General features: G+C 45.6%; 1 protein-coding gene and 1 long non-coding RNA gene across 2 annotated transcripts in view; one reads left to right on the top strand and one right to left on the bottom strand.

The window, feature by feature from the left end:
* Positions 1-13,710, bottom strand: part of FAM3D (FAM3 metabolism regulating signaling molecule D) — a 38,682-nt gene extending 24,972 nt beyond the window's left edge. Inside the window, exon 1 of the mRNA XM_082210754.1 lies at positions 13,566-13,710. The gene's annotated coding sequence lies outside the window, so the exon portion shown is untranslated. The remainder of the gene's footprint in view (positions 1-13,565) is intronic.
* Positions 1-19,054, top strand: part of LOC309525369 — a 202,092-nt gene that overhangs the window by 142,306 nt on the left and 40,732 nt on the right. The gene's annotated exons all lie outside the window — the stretch shown is intronic.

Below are 19,054 nucleotides of genomic sequence, written 5' to 3'. Positions count from 1 at the left end.
ATCCCCTGCTAAATTTGCCCCGTTTGCCCTCTGACGAAGATATGACCAGTCCATAATTTTAATGGCAGGTTTATTGTAGCTGTGAGAGACAGAATAACAACAGGAAAACCCCCAGAAACCCAGAAGACAAAAGGCAGAGATTGATGAGAAATTTTCATCTTTCTAAGTTATCTGTAATTTCTAGTACATTACAAGCGCATTTAAAATCCTGCTAATGTTTCAGTCTGTTTACAGTAATTTTGTATATACATTATAAACATTTCCCTTTTTTAAAAATAAATAAATTCTTGTCTTCTTGGTTCCTGAGCTTGCCAGTTAATTTTGCCATTTCAGCATAGTCCATCAACCTGATCTGCCATTCTGGCTATCCAACCTCTTTCCATCCAAGGAGAGAGAGAGAAAAACTTATATCTATCCGCTTTCTCTATGCCATGCATAACTTTATAAACTTCTATCATGTAGCCTCTCACCCCTCCACTAGTCCTAAACGCCCCAACCTTTCTTCATAGGAGAGCCACCCCATCCCTTCAATCATATTTTTTGTCCTTTCCTGAGCCCCTTTGAACTCTGCAATATCCTTTTTGAGGTGAGGCAGCCAGATATGCACTCAGGGTTCCAAATTCAGTCGCATAAAGAACCTGACGGGGGAGACGTGCAGCGTCTTGAAGTTGTCAATCGACGGCGACAACCTGAGCAGCAGACCTAGGAGGCAAAGAGGGTCTCCTGCTCACATCTTCCCAGCTACGGCAAGATGAGCTTCACTTCTATTTAAATTATAGTAATTGTTTCTAAAAGTGCACCTCTACATAGAAATCAGCACAAGCTAATTCTCTGCAAACTTGCGTCTTCTTGTTTAGTGATGCATAAGTGTAATTTGGCAGTGTACAGGCCTGAATGGTTCTCCATTATATACAGGGCTCCCCCCCCCCACTACTGGAACTCGCCGGAACTCAGTTCTGGCACCTCTCAGGTGGGTGCCATTGCCATTTGAAGAAAACAAGGAATGTGTTCATGTTGAGTTCTGGCATTTCTTTTCTAGAAACTTAGCACTGATTCTCTCTTTTTTTAAAAAAATAATATTTATTACTTTTACAACAATTTAAACACTACAAAAAACAAACAAAGAAAAACAATACATTACAATACAAAAACACTACCTTACACTAAAACATTAAACTAACAAGACAAAACAAAAACAATTTAAAAACACATCAACAAAGAAAAGAAGAGGGGGAAAAAAGAAAAAAGGGGAAAAAATTCAATATCTTATCTTTCTTTCACATATTTCCATGACCTCCTCACACCTCCCTTTTTGTATTCCACTTCTATTAATTATTTCAGCAATTCCTTTCCATCTTCCCCTGTTTCCTATCCTATGATTATCTTAACACATTTCAGCCTTATTTTTCCTTTAATATTCTATTAATCTATTTGTACTTAATTCCTTATAACCTTTCTACTAAAGCCATATCACTTCGTTCCAACATTCTTCTAGCATTCCTTAATTTTACAATATTTCTGTAAATAGTCTTTAAACTTTTTCCAGTCTTCTTCCACCGACTCTTCTCCCTGGTCTCGGATTCTGCCAGTCATTTCCGCCAATTCCATGTAGTCCATCACCTTCATCTGCCATCCTTCCAGGGTGGGTAGATCTTGTGTCTTCCAATACTTCGCGATGAGTATTCTTGCTGCTGTTGTCGCATACACTTAGCACTGATTCTCTCTCTCTCTCTCTTTCCACACACACACACACACGTAAAATGAGTGCATCAGGGAGAAAAATCACAATTTTTTAAAGCCAGTGTTAATTTTCCTTGAGGAGGAGTTTAGGGCTAGGCGGAGGCATAGGAAACACTAAGCATGTGAAACTGCAGTCTGAATGGTGCAACTCAGACATACCTTTATTGTTTTTTGTTGTATTTTATCCTTTCATTTTTGAAATGTCTGTCCTGCCTTTTGACAGCCAGGTGGCTCCGAGGCAGGTCAGAACAATTTAAAACAATTTGTACAGTAAGATATGATGATAAATAGTTAGTGCTTAAAGGCAGACGTTTAAAACTATGCATTGCACAAGAGCAGTGGGAAAGCAGTAATTATAACAAGCCAAAAGCCTGGGGACAGAGTAATGTCTTCAGTGCTCCCCTGAAGGCAAAAAATGAGAGAGTCAGCCAAGATTCCTGAGGGAAGGAATTCCACTAGTTTACACCTTGCCTCATATATCTCCGCCTGGCAACTGCACTCCTTTTCTAAGTGGTTACAGACAGACTGTTTAATTATCTGTTCTAGGACCTTTCCTGGTATTTATGTCAAGCTCACCGGTTGGTAGCTACCTGGATCTCCCACTGCCCTTTTTGAAGATGGGGACATTTACCTGCCTCCAGTCTTCAGGAAAGGGGCGCGGGTGGCGCTGTGGGTTAAACCACAGAGCCTAGGACTTGCTGATCAGAAGGTTGGCGGTTCGAATCCCCGCGACGGGGTGAGCTCCCGTTGCTCGGTCCCTGCTCCTGCCCACCTAGCAGTTCGAAAGCACGTCAAAGTGCAAGTCGATAAATAGGTACCACTCCGGCGGGAAGGTAAACGGCGTTTACGTGCGCTGCTCTCATTCGCCAGAAGCGGCTTAGTCATGCTGGCCACATGACCCGGAAGCTGTACGCCGGCTCCCTCGGCCAGTAAACAGAGTCGGTCACGACTGGACCTAATGGTCAGGGGTCATCTTTACCTTTAGTCTTCAGGAACCTCACCTGTCCCCCAAGATTTCTCAAAGATTATAAACAGAGGCTCTGAGATTACATACACAAGCTCCTTTAGTATCCTTGGGTGCAGGCAGGTCACCAGGCCCTGGAGATCTGAATTCATTATTTTCCTATCTTGGGCTACAGCTCCCTCCTTACACCATTTATTCTGTCATCACCCCTCTCTTCCATTTCTTATACATGTCCTTCTTAAATCGCAGCTCATCTGTAAGCTCCTTATGCAGCCATATTGGTTTCTTTAGATGCCTTCCACTTTTCTGTCTTGAATAAATTGTCTGCATTTGTGCCTTCAATATTTCACCTTTAAGGAACTTCCATCCATCTTGGACTCCCTTCTTATTGAGTATTTCTGACTGTGGGATCTCCCCCAGCAGTTCCTTAAATGTTTTGAAATCAGCCTTCATAAAGTCCATAGTGCAGGTCTAACTACATTCAGCTTTCCCTTGCTTCTGTACCATGAAACCCAGGGGGACATGATCACTTCCGCCCAAGTTTCCCAGTGCTTCTGTTTTGTCAATGAGTTCCTCCCTGTTGGTGAGGACCAGGGCCAAGTTGATGATCCCCTTCTTGCTTCTTCCACCTTCTGGGAAATGAAAATGTCCATGAGGCAATGGAGGAATTTGTTGGAACTTACATTCTTACATAGGGACGCGGGTGGCACTGCGGGTTAAACCACAGAGCCTAGGACTTGCTGATCAGAAGGTTGGCGGTTTGAATCCCCGCGACGGAGTGAGCTCCCGTTGGTCCCTGCTCCTGCCAACCTAGCAGTTCGAAAGTAGTCAAAGAGCAAGTAGATAAATAGGTACCACTCTGGCGGGAAGGTAAACAGTGTTTCCGTGCGCTGCTCTGGTTTGCCAGGAGTGGCTTAGTCATGCTGGCCACATGACCCGGAAGCTGTACGCCGGCTCCCTCGGTCTATAGAGCGAGATAAGCGCACAACCTCAGAGTCGGCCACGACTGGACCTAATGGTCAGGGGTCCCTTTACCAGTTTGACCACTTTCAACTGTGGAACTTGCACTTTTACAAGTGCCACATAATGTTTATTCTGCATTTGCAGGGATTCTGTCTTTTAGTGCGCTATGAATCTCTCTGCCTACTAACATTAGGCAGGTGCTCTCACTAGATGCCCGCTGAAAACCTTATATTAGCGAAGATAACATCAAAACCCCCACATTGTACTAGGGGGAATTGTTTTGCAGAAATGCATTACATTAAGCAAAACTGCACACACAAATGTGTATAGTAGGAAAAATTCACACGAAAACGCGGATGAATTTTCATGAGGACTTTTTTTTTTAAAAAATGTTGAAATCTTGAAAGCTGAACTTAACGTTAGGAAAATGAGAAACTGAAATTGACATACATACTGAACACATTACAGTACAAGCCCATGTGTTTTTATTCAGAAGTAAAAATGCACATAGACTGTTCAGTGGGGCTTGTAAAGGTAAAGGTACCCCTGCCCGTACGGGCCAGTCTTGCCAGACTCCATGGTTGTGCGCCCATCTCACTCAAGAGGCCGGGGGCCAGCGCTGTCCGAAGACACTTCCGGGTCACGTGGCCAGCGTGACATCGCTGCTCTGGCGAACCAGAGCCGCACACGGAAACGCCGTTTACCTTCCCGCTAGTAAGCGGTCCCTATTTGTCTACTTGCACCCGGGGGTGCTTTCGAACTGCTAGGTTGGCAGGCGCTGGGACCGAATGACGGGAGCGCACCCCGCCGCAGGGATTCGAACCGCCGACCTTTCGATCGGCAAGCCCTAGGCGCTGAGGCTTTTACCCACAGCGCCACCTGCGTCCCTCAGTGGGGCTTACTTCCAGGTAAATGTGCACATGATAGGATTTCAACTGCAGTGTAGAAGCACAGCAGAGCTACCTTAAACTCAAAAAGGAAACACACACAGAGCATTGCATTGTGCTTTACTCTGTTATTTAATGATGCTTTCGTTTTTTTACTTAATTTATCTCATGGCGTATAAATGAGTTTTTGTTACATTAGTGTGCCCCTTTCCCAGAGTCTTGAGCATGCCTGATTTGGAATAACAGAATTAGGCCCTAAGATATATCTTAATATATATGTGCACACAATGGATAAGCACATACCTAAATGCAAATATCAATTCATCTTATTCCAATTATGTACATCCAGAAATAAAATTAATGGGCCATATCTCTAATGTTGCAAGCCAATGCAACTATGTACATTTCCTGGGGATGAATGTTTGGCTCGCTGCCTTTTTGCTGAATAGGAAAATATATGTTTGCTTGAAAACTATTATAGCTGTTGTGCTCAGGATGGAGATTAAAAATGCAATGTCGGCTGCTGGCTTCAAAAACAGCCACCTATTAATAGGAATGAATAGGAAAATTATCCTGTGCTCAGGTTCCCCCATTGTTGGAATGACAGGCTGAAACAGGATGGATTCTCTACTATCTACTTCCCATTAAGCAAAGGAAACACTGCATAAAGATGAGCTGGAGCCAATCTTTTCCTCTTTTTTTAGCGCTTAAAGAAGGTAATTTGATAGAGACATCGTTCCTTGATGCATCCACCCTTTTGTTTGTTCTGCTGTTATGTTCTGGAGAAACAGGTTTTGCTTGTACTTCTCTGTCTTCCTTTTAAAAGAAAAAAACCTGATTCTTGATTACATGGGTGGGGGACCTCGGGGCAAGGGGTCAAATGTGGTCCCCTTTAAGACTTTGTCAGACTCTCAGAACATTCCCCAGGACACACACCCTTCTCGGCCACACCCCTTTTTCATACACGCCTCATACCAGCACTGCTTCAGATCCACCTTGAGTCCTTTGGCCTGGCTGGAATGCATCCCTGAGCTCTGTTATTAGAACTCCGTTCAATAATAGAGAGCATAAGGTAAAGGTAAAGGGACCCCTGGCCATTAGGTCCAGTCATGACCGACTCTGGGGTTGTGGTGCTCATCTCGCTTTATTGGCCGAGGGAGCCGGCATACAGCTTCCGGGTCATGTGGCCAGCATGACTAAGCTGCTTCTGGCGAACCAGAGCAGTGCACGGAAACGCCGTTTACCTTCCTGCCGGAACGGTACCTATTTATTTACTTGCATTGGCATGCTTTTGAACTGCTAGGTTGGCAGGAGCTGGGACCGAGCAACGGGAGCTCACCCCATCGCAGGGATTCGAACCACCGACCTTCTGATCAGCAAGTCCTAGGCTCTGTGGTTTAACCCACAGCGCCACATAGGGACTTGTTAAATGTTAACGCAGTTAATAAATGCTTTTAAATAAAAATAAATTAGAGAAGGATGTGTTTGTGTTGTGTGTGCAGAAACTAGGCAAAATTTACACCCCCCGCTTCACACACTCGTGCCTCTGGCTCTGTCTGCCCCTGGCATGTGGCCCTTAGTAGGCTGCCCAGATGCAGATACGGCCCTCAGCCTGTAATAGTTTCCCCACTCCTGCTCTAGAAAGAGAGGATTTCGGGATCTTAGATATAAGACCTAAGTATCCCATGGAATTAATTTGGAAGACAACACTTAATTTCTGCCTAGCAGTCCTTTATTTTCCCGCAACCCTTCGTTGCCATTATGGGATGGGAAGCCTGTGGCGCTCCGGACTTTGTTAGGTTGCGACTGCTGCTCTCATCATCCCTGGGCATGGGCCATGCTGGCTGGGGCTGATGGGAGTTAGTCCGGCAACATCTGGAGGGCCACCAGTTCTCTGTTCCCAATATTGAGACCTTCCCTCCTCACCAAATCGTGCTAAGTGGCAAATTACCATGCCATGTTAGTTTGAGCATGAGCTTCAAGAGTCAATGGTTGCAACACCCGGTGAAGATGTCAGAGGAGCATTGGGTTGTCTCCAACTAAGTTAGCATAAAAGCAAAAGTAGAGCCTGCTAGATGAGGCCAGTGGCCTGTCTCGTCCAATGTTTTGTTGTCACAGTAGCTACCCAGATGCCTGTGGGAAACCTCATGCAGGACCTGAGCACAAGCGCACTCTCCTTTCCTGTGGTCCCCAGCAACTGAGCTACAGAAACATTAGTGCCTCCAACCATGGAAGGCAGAACATAGCTTCCATCTTGGCCATTGACCACCATAGTGTCCATGAGTTTGACTACTCCTGTTTCAAAGCCATCCAAGTTGGTGGCAACCACTGCCTTCTATGAGAGCCTGACCCACAATTTAATTACCTGCTGCATGGACTACTCTGCAGTTTACTCAGAGTTCTCTACCCACTGAAACAATGAACTTAAGTTAGTCATGCCCCATAACTTCAATGAATCTGCTCTGAGCCAGATTAGCATTGAATTCAACCCACTGCCTTTGAAACCCACTCCAAGGAATTGCTGGCACTTTTTTCCCCAGCCTAGATTTTGTGTGTGGTTAACCTTAGTCTCTCCTAGCCCTCTAGCTGCCGGACAGCTCAGGCGGTAGAGTATGAGGACTCTGAATCTCATGGTTGTGGGTTGGGCAGAAGATTCCTGCGTTGCAGGGCTTAGACCCTGGTGATCCCTCCCAACTCTGCAATTCTAGGATTCCTCTTTGATTCTACGATTCCCTCCTACCCAAGACCATTTAACTAGATCTGCCAGAGACAGAATCTGGGATCTAACACAGCTAAAGCACACACTCTTCCACTGAGCTGGACCAGCATATATTTGGTTCCTTCCTGCTGTAAGAGAGAGTTAGAGGTGTTCTCAAGCTTCCACCAAGAACAGGTGCTGCTGCTACTTACTAATAAGAATGTAAGAAAAGGCTGGCTGGATCAGGCCACTGGGCCATCTGTTCCAGCACCCTGTACTTACAGTGGCCAACCAGATGTCTATGAGAAGTCCTAAATCAGGCCTGAACACAACAGCTTCTCCCTTCACTCGCGATTCCCAGCAACCTGGTATCCAAAGGAATACTGCTCACGACAGTGGAGGTAGAACACAGCCTCTGCTTGACATTTTATGATGTTTTTATATGTGGAGGAACCCGATAGCTTTATCCCCCACAAATCAATACCAGTGGACTGTAACAATTTTAACATACCACACAACTGAGACCCAGAGCTTCTAACAACACTCAGTTGACTTACCAATAACCCAAGCAACAACCAGAGTGCAATATTCAATGGCAGACCCATGCCTTGATCCAAACCAGGATTCCAGAATGCTCCAGGTTTAAGCATAGACCAGTCCACTAGGCCAGTGGTTCCCAATTAGCTAAGTACTGCGGGGCCCCTGTTTTTCAAATGCCAAACCATGGATCCCTCACCTTTTGAACATTTTGATATCTCTGGGGTAGGTTTTGTTATCTGAATGGTGCCCCAGATTTCCTGGGTGGGTTACGCAGAATTCCCCGGGGTCCACAGACCTCCCCAGTTAGGGATGACTGCACTAGATAGGTGGGGCAGGGGATTCCAGAAGACAGAACACCACCAGTCTGCATGAGGCTGTAAGCAAGGAAGGAACACTAATTGTTTTTTTCTTTCTATGTTGCTTCTGGAAGGCAGGTGGCCCCTGATAGCATTATCAGCTCTTCGCTCTGTTGCAGGCCCTTCCCCCCCCCACACCTTTTCCTTTGTCCTTTCCGGGGGGCCCTGCCACTCAGGAAGCTGATAACAATCTCCCGAGAGTACAGTGCAGTGAGTGGTTTCCCAGGATGTCCGGCTGAATTACGACAAATTCATGGTTATCTTTGATAAACAGGCACTCAAGGAACTGGAGCCAAAATTAAATGCAGCCTTACTGACCGCAAGTCCGGGGCACTTACCTTGTCCAAACAAGGATGCTGGAATGTTAGGAACCAGCGAATAATGGTGCTTTAATTTAACAGTGTTCAGTCAAATAACTTTATTTATGATCCATCTGCACTATTTAGCTAAAGCAACTTCATGCAACTTTAGGCAGTCATGGCTTCCTCCAAAGAACCTGGGAACTGTTGTTTGTTAAGGTGTTAGGAGACCCCACTACATGTGGCCCTTCACATGTGGTGAAACTACAACTGCCATTATCCTTGTACATCAGCAATGATGGCTGGGGCTGATGGGAGCTGTAGTCCAATAGCCTCTGAAGGACCACAGGTTCCCCATCTCTACATTGGATGATATCCTTGGAGTTGTGTCCCTCCCGCCTTGCCTAAAACCATCTAGGAGATTCATGGATGAGACATGATTCAAAGCTGGTATTTCCCAGCGCACAAATCATTTTTCTTAGGTATCATATCGCAGCCGCCTAGTTATTTGGAACAGATACAAACAGAGATAAGAGGCAAGAATAAGCGACAGGCACCTAAACCTGCGTCACACTGTCAGAATCTAAGGGTATTTAGATGCTAGCTGTTGTGAAAAGGACAAATTCCATTTTAGGGAACATTACTGCAAGTAAAGATACCAATATCATGATTGGTATGTATGGCACAGCCGGTTTTGGAGTACAGTGGTACTTCTACTTATGTCCGCCTCTGGTTACATATCCTTCGGGATACGTATGCGGCAAACCTGGAAGTATTTTTCCGGGTTTCGCCCCACGCACATGCGCAGAAGCAATCCCACTGGTTGCGGAAACCTCGGGATCCGGCTGGAGCTCCGGAACGGATCCCGTCCACAACCGGGGGTACCACTGTATTGTGTACAGTCCTGGTTGCCTCACCTAACAAAGGGCTAGAAACGTTTCCATAAACAGCAATCAAAATGGCCAAGGAGCTGGAGCAACTCACAATGAGGAAAGATTTATGTTCCTCATCTGCTGGTCTATTAAGCTCACAGTCTTTTCTCCATCACAGACACAGCACATAAATGGTCGATATAGACAGCAGTCCCCCCAAACAAGAAGACAAAGTTTTCCTTTATTTTAAGCTCCATTGATGATATTATTATTATTATTATTATTATTATTATTATTATTATTATTATTATTATTATTAAAATAGTATGAGGGATTGGATGGTGCAAGTATCATCCACTAACAGCTACTTATCTGAAGCGCTCAGTTTAAATTGGAGGTTTAATTTTTTCAGGATGCAAGATGTAAGCAAATTTCCTACAGAAATCCAACCTCCATCAGGATTTTAATGGGATGCCTTTGGCTTTCACATCAGTTGTGGTTCTCCTCACCCAAAGCCCAAGGACAGTCAATTAAGCTAACGGGGCTCTTCAAACAAGGAACAGATATCTGGGAATCTCTTTGAAGCTGGTTGAACAACCATTAATTAGGAGAGGTGCTTGCAGAACAGTGGAGCCAAGGAATGGCCATGGCAACTTAGCAAAGCTAAACCTCAAATGAGTAATAAAGGAAGGGGGAACCAGTTACTGTGGTTTAAATCCAAGTTCACCTGCAGCAAAATGCTTAGGTACCATGTTGATGGGAAAGACCCGTACCAGGAACCCAGCGAAGTGGAATGAAGAAGAAGAAGAGTTTGGATTTGATATCCCGCCTTTCACTCCCTTTAAGGAGTCTCAAAGCGGCTAATATTCTCCTTTCCCTTCCTCCCCCACAACAAACACGCTGTGAGGTGAGTGAGGCTGAGAGACTTCAGAGAAGTGTAACTAGCCCAAGGTCACCCAGCAGCTGCACGTGGAGGAGCGGAGACGCAAGCCCGGTTCCCCAGATTACGAGACTACTGCTCTTAACCACTACACCACACCTCATGGTAGAAGATTCAGAGCAACAAGAGGAATACCTCTTTGCGCAATGCAAAGTCACACTGTGGAATTTTCTGCTATATAAGGTGGTGATGGGCAAAAATTCAAACAGGTTTAAAGAAGGATCAGACAAATTCGCAGAAGGTAAGGCTATGCCTCCTAGTTATCGCAATGTCTGCACATTACCCCCCAGGATCTTCTGAAAGCACGTCAAAGTGCAAGTAGATAAATAGGTACTGCTTTGGCGGGAAGGTAAATGGCGCTGCTCTGGTTTGCCAGAAGTGGCTTAGTCATGCTAGCCACATGACCTGGAAGTTGTACGCCGGCTCCCTCAGCCAATAAAGCGAGACGAGCACCACAACGCCAGAGTCGGTCACGACTGGACCTAATGGTCAGCGGTCCCTTTACCTTTACCTTTAAGCTTTGTATATCTTCTTGTAGCACTGGACCACCATGCTACCTGGCAAACACATTGTCTGTTGATTTCTCATCACTTTGTCAAAGGCTTAAGAGCCTCTGTCCACCTCAAGGAGGCCTGGCAACAATCTTAGCTGTGTTGCAAACACCAGTGGGGTTATGTATACAGCATGGCTTCTGTTCCGCTGAGTCCTGGGGCTTCTCCCATGGCAGAAGGACCTTTTCACAGTGGAATGGATTTAACGCCCATTGTTCATTATGAAAGAATCCAATAAAAAGAAAACCCTCCTGGCCTGCTGCAGTTATTGTCCTTCTATAGTGATATGGATGTATTTCGTAGCACATGAGGGATACGCCTGCTTCAGCAAAAGGAATGTTTTCTAATAATGCGATGCTCTACTGTACAGGGGAAAAAAGGAGTGGCTTACAGATTCCATAAAAAACACACACAACCTGTTATGTGCAAATGCATTCACAGAGGGTTAGCGGAACTGAGGAAGTGGGGTGGGGAGGAGAGAACAGGAATTTTCACTAGAGGAGCAACCCAACTATAGCCCAGAAAAGCTACAGCCTCCTCCTCATTGATAATAAGGTTGCTTTGTAGCTAAGAAATTAAGCAGAAGCCCCAGGGCAGGGCCAGCCCAGCCCATGACATTTTGCCACTTGAGGCAAAACAAAAAAGGTGTCCCCCACCCTCCCACCTCCTTATTCACTGTGACCTGTGGTGACTGGAGGTAACCTGGGGAAGTCCTGGCGTGCTGACGGTGTCAGAGGAGAAGAAAGGAGGCTGGAGAGGAGCTGGCGGTGATGGGGGGTCAGTGCTGGGGGTGGCGAAAACAGAGGAGGAGGCGGGTGCGGGTGCCAAGAAGAAGAAGAAGAAGAAGAAGAAGAGGAGGAGGAGGAGTTTGGATTTGATATCCTGCTTTATCACTATCTGAAGGAGTCTCAAAGCGGCTCACAATCTCCTTTCCCTCCCCCCCCCACAACAGACACTCTGTGAGTTGAGTGGGGCTTCAGAGAAGTGTGACTAGCCCAAGGCTGCATGTGGAGGAGCGGGGAATCGAACTCAGTTCACTAGATTACGAGTCTATTGCTCTTAACCACTACACCACACTGCACACCAAGCGCAGGATGTGGCAAGTGGCACTCTCCTCCTCCCTGCTGTCCCCAGCCTCACTAAGCCTCATAAGCCAGCTGGCTGGCCCTGCCTGCCTCAGGGACACCAAAAGGCTGTGGGAAAGGAAGGCACTAATACTCTTCAACAGCAGCAATCCTACATCTGAGAGACTAAGCGATCTTCAAAACATGAAGATTATTCACAGTAGTTTAGGGGGGAAATGGAGCAAAGGACATCTATCATTTACAGCTACACAAGTTTAAATAAATCTCTTCTGGCTTTTGCTCAAAGTACCACAGCTGTTCTGCTTCTGAGGGGAGCGTTCCTTGCCTTTGACTTTTAAAGGTAAAAAGGTAAAGGTAAAGGACCCCTGACCATTAGGTCCAGTGGCAGATGACTCTGGGTTTGTGCCATTCATCTCGCTTTACAGGCCAAGGGAGCCGACGTTTGTCCATAGACAGTTTTTCCAGGTCATGTGGCCATAATAACTAAGCCACTTCTGTCTCAATGGAACACCGAAACCAGAGCAGCTCATGGAAATGCCATCTACCTTCCCGCCGGAGTGGTACCTATTGATCTACTTGCACTTTGACATGCTTTTGAACTGCTAGGTTGGCAGGAGCAGGGACCGAGCAACGGGAGCTCACCCCGTCGCGGCATTTCAAACCGCCAACCTTCTGGATGGCATGCTCAAGAGGCTCAGTGGTTTAGACCACAGAGCCACCTGCGTCCCTTCTTTTGACTTTTACAGGACTTTTATTCAGACAAAAACAAGTTATGAAGCCTCAGCAACAGAGTTTGGACCCATAAAAAAAATGCAGGAGTCCAGGAATGGGCAACCTTGTCGCCCGCCCCCCAGCCATCAAGGGCTGAATGCCCTTGGGGGCACATGCCGGTGTTGGAGGTGGGGCGAACGCCATTCCACACATTCTCTCAAAGTCTCTCTTAAGAGAAAAACATCATTCTGCACTGGGTTCTCCCTTTCCTCCCTTTTAAGGATCTCAAATAGAGGGTAGGGGGGAGAGAGAGATAGAAAAGGTGGTGATGATCTTAATTTTCCTCCTCAGGGCTACCTGTATGGAAAAGCCCCATGAAATTAGTCTCATGGGTCACAGGTTGTCCACTGCTGCTGTAGCCTAAAGGCTCCTAAGCTGTTAGCTTGATCTGTAGACATCAGCTGGCGACGATGTGTGCCAAGTTGCTGTTAAAGGCATAGAAGCAGGCAGGGTTCTTTTTCCAGGTCATGTGGCAACTTTCTTGAGCCCTCTGTGAATCGAGTTCAAACCGACCCCTGTGCAGCCCTGCTCTTAATAGGAGCTTGTTAGGCAGGAGTCAGCAGGTGGACATATCCTCAGCACATAGATAAATGTTATCCCCCCACTGCAAATCGTGGCACAGCAACACAGGCCGGTTGAAAGGTTGGCAAACTCTTTGCCTTGCTCAGCGCCCGCAGCCTCAGACCATACCTTGCATGTGAGAAACAGCCAGTTGCGGATCAGACATCGAAATGGAGAACTGACATTGCCTCAAAAGCAAAATGCTGTCAAATATCACATGCATGTGGGGATCAATGCCCTTAGATTAAAGCAGAGAGCACCCAGGGGAAATCAGTAAGTTTGAACTGGCATAGAGCCATGTGCCAAACATTATTTTGCCCAACCACCCAAAATTCTACCTGCTCTTCTGTGTCCTTGCTGTTGCGTCCCCTCGGTCTGGAGTCTCCTATAAGGGCAAACACCCTACAGGTGTCTTTCTTCCTTGGCAGTTGTTGCCAAACGGAGCACAGTTATCTGAGAGTGGGAGCGTAAAGCGAGGGAGAAGGGAGGGGCTGGACAACTTTATGACTAAGCCACAAATCCAGTGAAATAGAAGGTTAAATCCATTGCCAAACCCAGCCTCTCTGTCTCTCTGAGTCACAGGCCAAACAAACACCTCCCAGCCCCACAGCTTGTGTGGCTGCCCTTGCAAATGTTAAACAAACCGAGTTGTGCTTATATTAGAATGAGGAAGCATTATTGCAGTTGCCCAGAAGGAAGCCCAGCTTAGCTCTGAACAAGGGGATTCAGTAGCAAATGCTCAAATCAACTTCAGAGATAGACAAAGCTGTCAGTCCATTGGCTCAATATGGTCAGCATTGATTGCAAGTGGCTTTCTGGGGTTTCAGAAAGGGACCTCTTTTGCAAGCATAGGATCATGGGGTCATTTAGACCAACCCCCTGCAATGCAGGAATCTCAACTAAAGGATCCATGATGGATGGCCACCCAACCTCTGCTTAAAAACCTCCCAGGAAGGAGAGTCCACCACCTCTCGTGGGAGTTTGTTCCACTAGCAGCTCTTACTGCCAGAAAGTTGTCCCTGATGTTTAGTCAGAATCTCCTTTCTTGCAACTTGAATCCATTGTTTCGAGTCTCATAATCACAATCATAATTTATTATTTGTACCCCACCCATCTGGCTGGGTTTCCCCAGCCACTCTGGGCGGCTTCCAACAAAGATTAAAAATACATTAAAATGTCACACATAAAAAACTTCCCTGAACAGGGCTGCCTTCAGATGTCTTCTAAATGTCAGGTAGTTGTTTATCTCTTTGACATCTGGTGGCTGTCTCACAGGGTGGTTGCCACAACTAAGAAGGCCCTCTGCCTGATTCACTGTAACTTGGCTTCTCGCAGCGAGGGAACCACCAGAAGGCCCTCGGTGCTGGACCTCAGCGTCTGGGCAGAATGATGGGGGTGGAGACGCTCCTTCAGGTATATTGGGCTGAGGCTGTTTAGGGCTTTAAAGGTCAACACCAACACTTTGAATTGTGCTCAGAAATGTACTACCCTCGAAAGCAGAAGAAAACAAGCTTGCTCCATCTTCCATGTGACAGCCCTTAAGATATTTGAAGATGGCTATAATTCTTCTTCTCAGTCTCCTCCTCTTTTCCATGCTAAACATACCCAGCTCCGTCAACCATTCCTCATAAGGCTTGGTTTCCAGACCCTTGATCATCTTGGTTGCCCTCCTCTGCACACGGTCCAGCTTGTCAACATCCTTCTTAAATTGTGGTACCCAGAACTGGACCCAGTATTCCAGGTGTGGCCTGACCAAGGCGGAACAGAGTAGCATAGAATCCAAACTGGAAATGATGGGAACCAAAGCTGGGAGAACCTCCTGCATTCAATTCAGATGTTCTGTCACTGGACTAAAGCATTTTCTTTCTCACATATCAGCCATTCTCCATTCTATGTATGATCTATTCTCTGTTTTGCTTCCTTACCTCGCTTTTTTCTCTTTTTTAGGCCAGGAGCATGTGTTGATTTTCTTGGCGTTTCAACCACCTGTTCCCTCTTTGCTTTCAAAAAAAGACTTGACACTGTAGCACAAGGTAGGTACACAATGCGTAAGTACTGCAAAGTAAACCAATTCCGCTTCCTTTTGGTAAAGAACACTGGCGTATGGTAAACAGTGACAAGTGAGCTATTGTGAGCTCTTAGAGATAAAGTGACATTTGAAGTCCCGCAAGCACAGGTGCCAACAGGATTTCCTGGGATTAACAATATATTAATAAGTAGTAGACCAGCGATGACAAAACTGTAGCGTGTCGGACATGGAAAATGGGTGTGTGTCACTGCAATATCACTCCCCCCCCCCCGCTTTGCAGAAGTAAAAGGGAAACCTCATTTGTTTCGAGAGAGTTTGTTGTTGTTGTTTAGTCGTTTAGTCGTGTCCGACTCTTCGTGACCCCATGGATCAGAGCATGCCAGGCACTCCTGTCTTCCACTGCCTCCCACAGTTTGGTCAAACTCATGCTGGTAGCTTCGAGAACACTGTCCAACCATCTTGTCCTCTGTCGTCCCCTTCTCCTTGTGCCCTCCATCTTTCCCACCATGAGGGTCTTTTCCAGGGAGTCTTCTCTTCTCATGAGGTGGCCAAAGTATTGGAGCCTCAGCTTCAGGATCTGTCCTTCCAGTGAGCACTCAGGGCTGATTTCCTTAAGAATGGAGAGGTTTGATCTTCTTGCAGTCCATGGGACTCTCAAGAGTCTCCTCCAGCACCATAATTCAAAAGCATCAATTCTTTGGCGATCAGCCTTCTTTATGGTCCAGCTCTCACTTCCATACATCACTACTGGAAAAACCATAGCTTTAACTATATGGACCTTTGTCGGCAAGGTGATGTCCTTTGTTTGTTACTTCCAGCTAAATGTGCTTTATTCTGTAAAGGCAACACATTTTGCGAGTGAATGAAATAATGTGGACATAAGGAAAGTGCTGTAACAAACGTCCCCCAATATCCTCCTCCATCCAGCTTTTCCTGTTTTTTTTTAATACCGCTCTCGGAGGCCTGTCTTCTAAGTCCAAGGTGGGGATGCTAAAGTTCCTTCCTCTCATTGCTTAACAACAGTGATTAAGTGATTTCTAAGTTTGTCATCTTTCCGATCTTGAGTTCACTACTCCACATTTATACACCAGTTTGCAATCTTTTTTTTTAAAAAAAAGAAAAATGGCATCGAAAGAATTTGCCAAAATTCTTCATCATGTTAGTGCGTGTTTCTCCAAGACAGACATCATTTTATATGCACTTTTGCCAAATATATGCATTTTCAATGCAATTCTGCCTAATATAATGCATTTTCACTGTGTTCTTTTTAATGACACAATATGCGATTTTTATGCACTCTTTAACCTCATGTACAATTTTTAATTTGTTTTATTTTGTATACATGGCTGGAGAACTGCACTGCAGAATTCAGAGAGGTGTAAATTTCAAAGGATCCACGTGTTTCAGTTTGTGTATTATTCCAGGAATTCTATTGGGGAAGAATTTATTTTTTTGCTCACTTTGCTGCAGCAAGTGCAAATTGGGTAGGTTCGCATAAAAATCTAGACCACCGAATTCCCCCCTCTGCCATCCCTTGTGGATGTTAGCTCAGAAGAGTAATGAGAGGCAGTGTGGTCTAATGGTCAGAGGGTTGGACTAGGACCTGAGAGACCACTCAGCCATTCAGGGGCAGTGAATGTCTCTCAGCTAATCTACCTGTGTTTTTGTGGCTCCTTTTTTGTTTGTTTTTGTGACTGTGTGGAACCCAGTTCAGCTACTGATTAGTTGACTGTGTGACAGCAGTACATTGTTTACTGCTTTCATTTGATGGATCAATGTTCTCATTAGATAGTAAAATTCATGTTAAGTTGCTGTTTTAGGGGTTGTTTTTAAAAGTCTGGAACGGATTCATCCATTTTGCATGACTTTCTATGGGAAAGCGCGCCTTGGTTTTGGAACGCTTTGGTTTTGGAACGGACTTCTGGAACGGATTAAGCTTGAAAACCAAGGGACCAGTGTAATGGGAATTCTTTCTGCAGAAAGAAATGAAAACCCAAGAGAAGATGCTCACTCACCAACATGACAAAACAGCGACACTCCCCCCAAACCCTTGAAATGGGAAATATCTCTTTAATGTCACTACTTTGAACCGAGTACCATCTGGAAGAACCTCCTTGGCTGTTTTTGTTTTTTTTACACCGGTTGTTCCCAAAGCAAAAGGCAAAATAACTTTTAAGTTTTGATATTGTTTTGGGTACCCCGGGTCGAAAATTTAGCTGCAGTGAGAAAGATCTGTTTGAATAAGGACCAGAGGCTTGCATGTCTCTGGGGAAATATCCTTGCTATTAGTTTGCTTAGCTGCTGGTAAAAACGGGCTCAGCTCAATAACAAAAAGCCTCAGTGCTTCAGGGCTGTGCTGCTGTCCATGGAGGCAGAGATGCTTGCTGGTTTGGGGAACAGTAATTACCGCTTCCTAGCTCAGCTCAGCCCAGGTTGCCTTTACTTGAGCCTAGAGCTCTTCTCCATCTCAGCAATAACATATTGCACGGCTTTGATATGAGCCTCGTTGGTTTCAGGGGCACTTTCTTCAGCCATAGGAGCCCCGCGCTTCTTGCTACGAAAGCAAGCAGGCTCTTCCGGGCTTGATTAGAACCTTTCGGCAGTGTTTCCATTTAGCTCCGAAAAGAAGAGAAGGTGGCCACAAGTGTGATGACAAAATATTGGGGGAGAGGGAACTGAGACGATAGGGGAACCGAACTGCTGGACCCACAACCTGGAGGTCTCTGGTTCTTTCGGACCACATCAACCCACTGGACTGATGGGAGTTGCAATCCAAAACACCTGGAAGGTTGTTGCCGACGTCCACTAGAGCTCATCAACATTTCTGTTAAGAGAAAAACCCTGAAAACTTTTCAAAGTTGCTTTTGGTTAAGGTAAGCGAAGGGTAGCTGGGGATCCTCTGCTGGGGACGAGAGACCGGCTGTGCTGATTTTTTGTGGGTTTGCTATCCGCTGCTTAATGAGTGGTATTCTACTGACACGTCTCATCGGCGCAACTATTTCTGCTTGTGCAAAGGAACTTTCCTCTCCTCCAACACCCATGTGTTAGCAGGGCCCTCTGCAAATCTGCTTCAGAGAGGTTTTTTTTGGGGGAAACCTCACTAACAGATTTAAGGGACATGCAGGGAGGGGTGGAACATTCCATTGCACAAGGAGAAATCCTTGCACTGGTGGAATGAGAGACTTAGTGCTGTGTTGAAACACATCCAGTGCTTTTTTTCTGGGGGTGTTCAAGGGTATGCAGTACCGGCACCCCCCATTGTTAAAAGTGTGGCACTTACTATAACAACTTCATGGTGAGTACTGGTACCCCCCTAAAGTCTGGACGAAGGCCCTAGGGCTTCCTTCTTATTTTATAATTACAAATGTTTGCTACAATTCTTGCAAGACTATGTGTTGATCATTAGCGTGCATTTCACAGCAGGCAATATTTGTGATAATTTTTTCTCCCACTGCTTTTTTTTTGTAATTTGTTATGTGCCAAACTTTTCCACACAGCTCCCTGAGGGAATAGCTTCCTGCCCTTTCGCCAGTTTATTTGCTATAATAGTTTTAGCACCTGGCGACAGGTTTCCAAGAATTTTCTAGGTTTCTTTTTACAAGTTTCCCTTTATTATTTAACAAGATGACCTGCTACACAGGCATAAATTTATTCCCTGCTATGATTTCCCAAATGACTTTAGTACCAAATTCTAATAGCTTTTTAATAACTTTACGGAGCCTTTAGTTATGCAAGAAACTAGTGTCTTTAGCCCTATCCCTTCCAGCATCCTCTCCTGGTGGTATTGTTATGAGTCTG

The sequence above is a fragment of the Podarcis vaucheri genome (genome assembly GCF_965113315.1).
Source record: "Podarcis vaucheri genome assembly, chromosome: 2".
Classification (NCBI taxonomy): domain Eukaryota; kingdom Metazoa; phylum Chordata; class Lepidosauria; order Squamata; family Lacertidae; genus Podarcis; species Podarcis vaucheri.
Note: the sequence above shows the minus strand (reverse complement) of the source record. Positions and strands in the feature narration are given on the sequence as shown.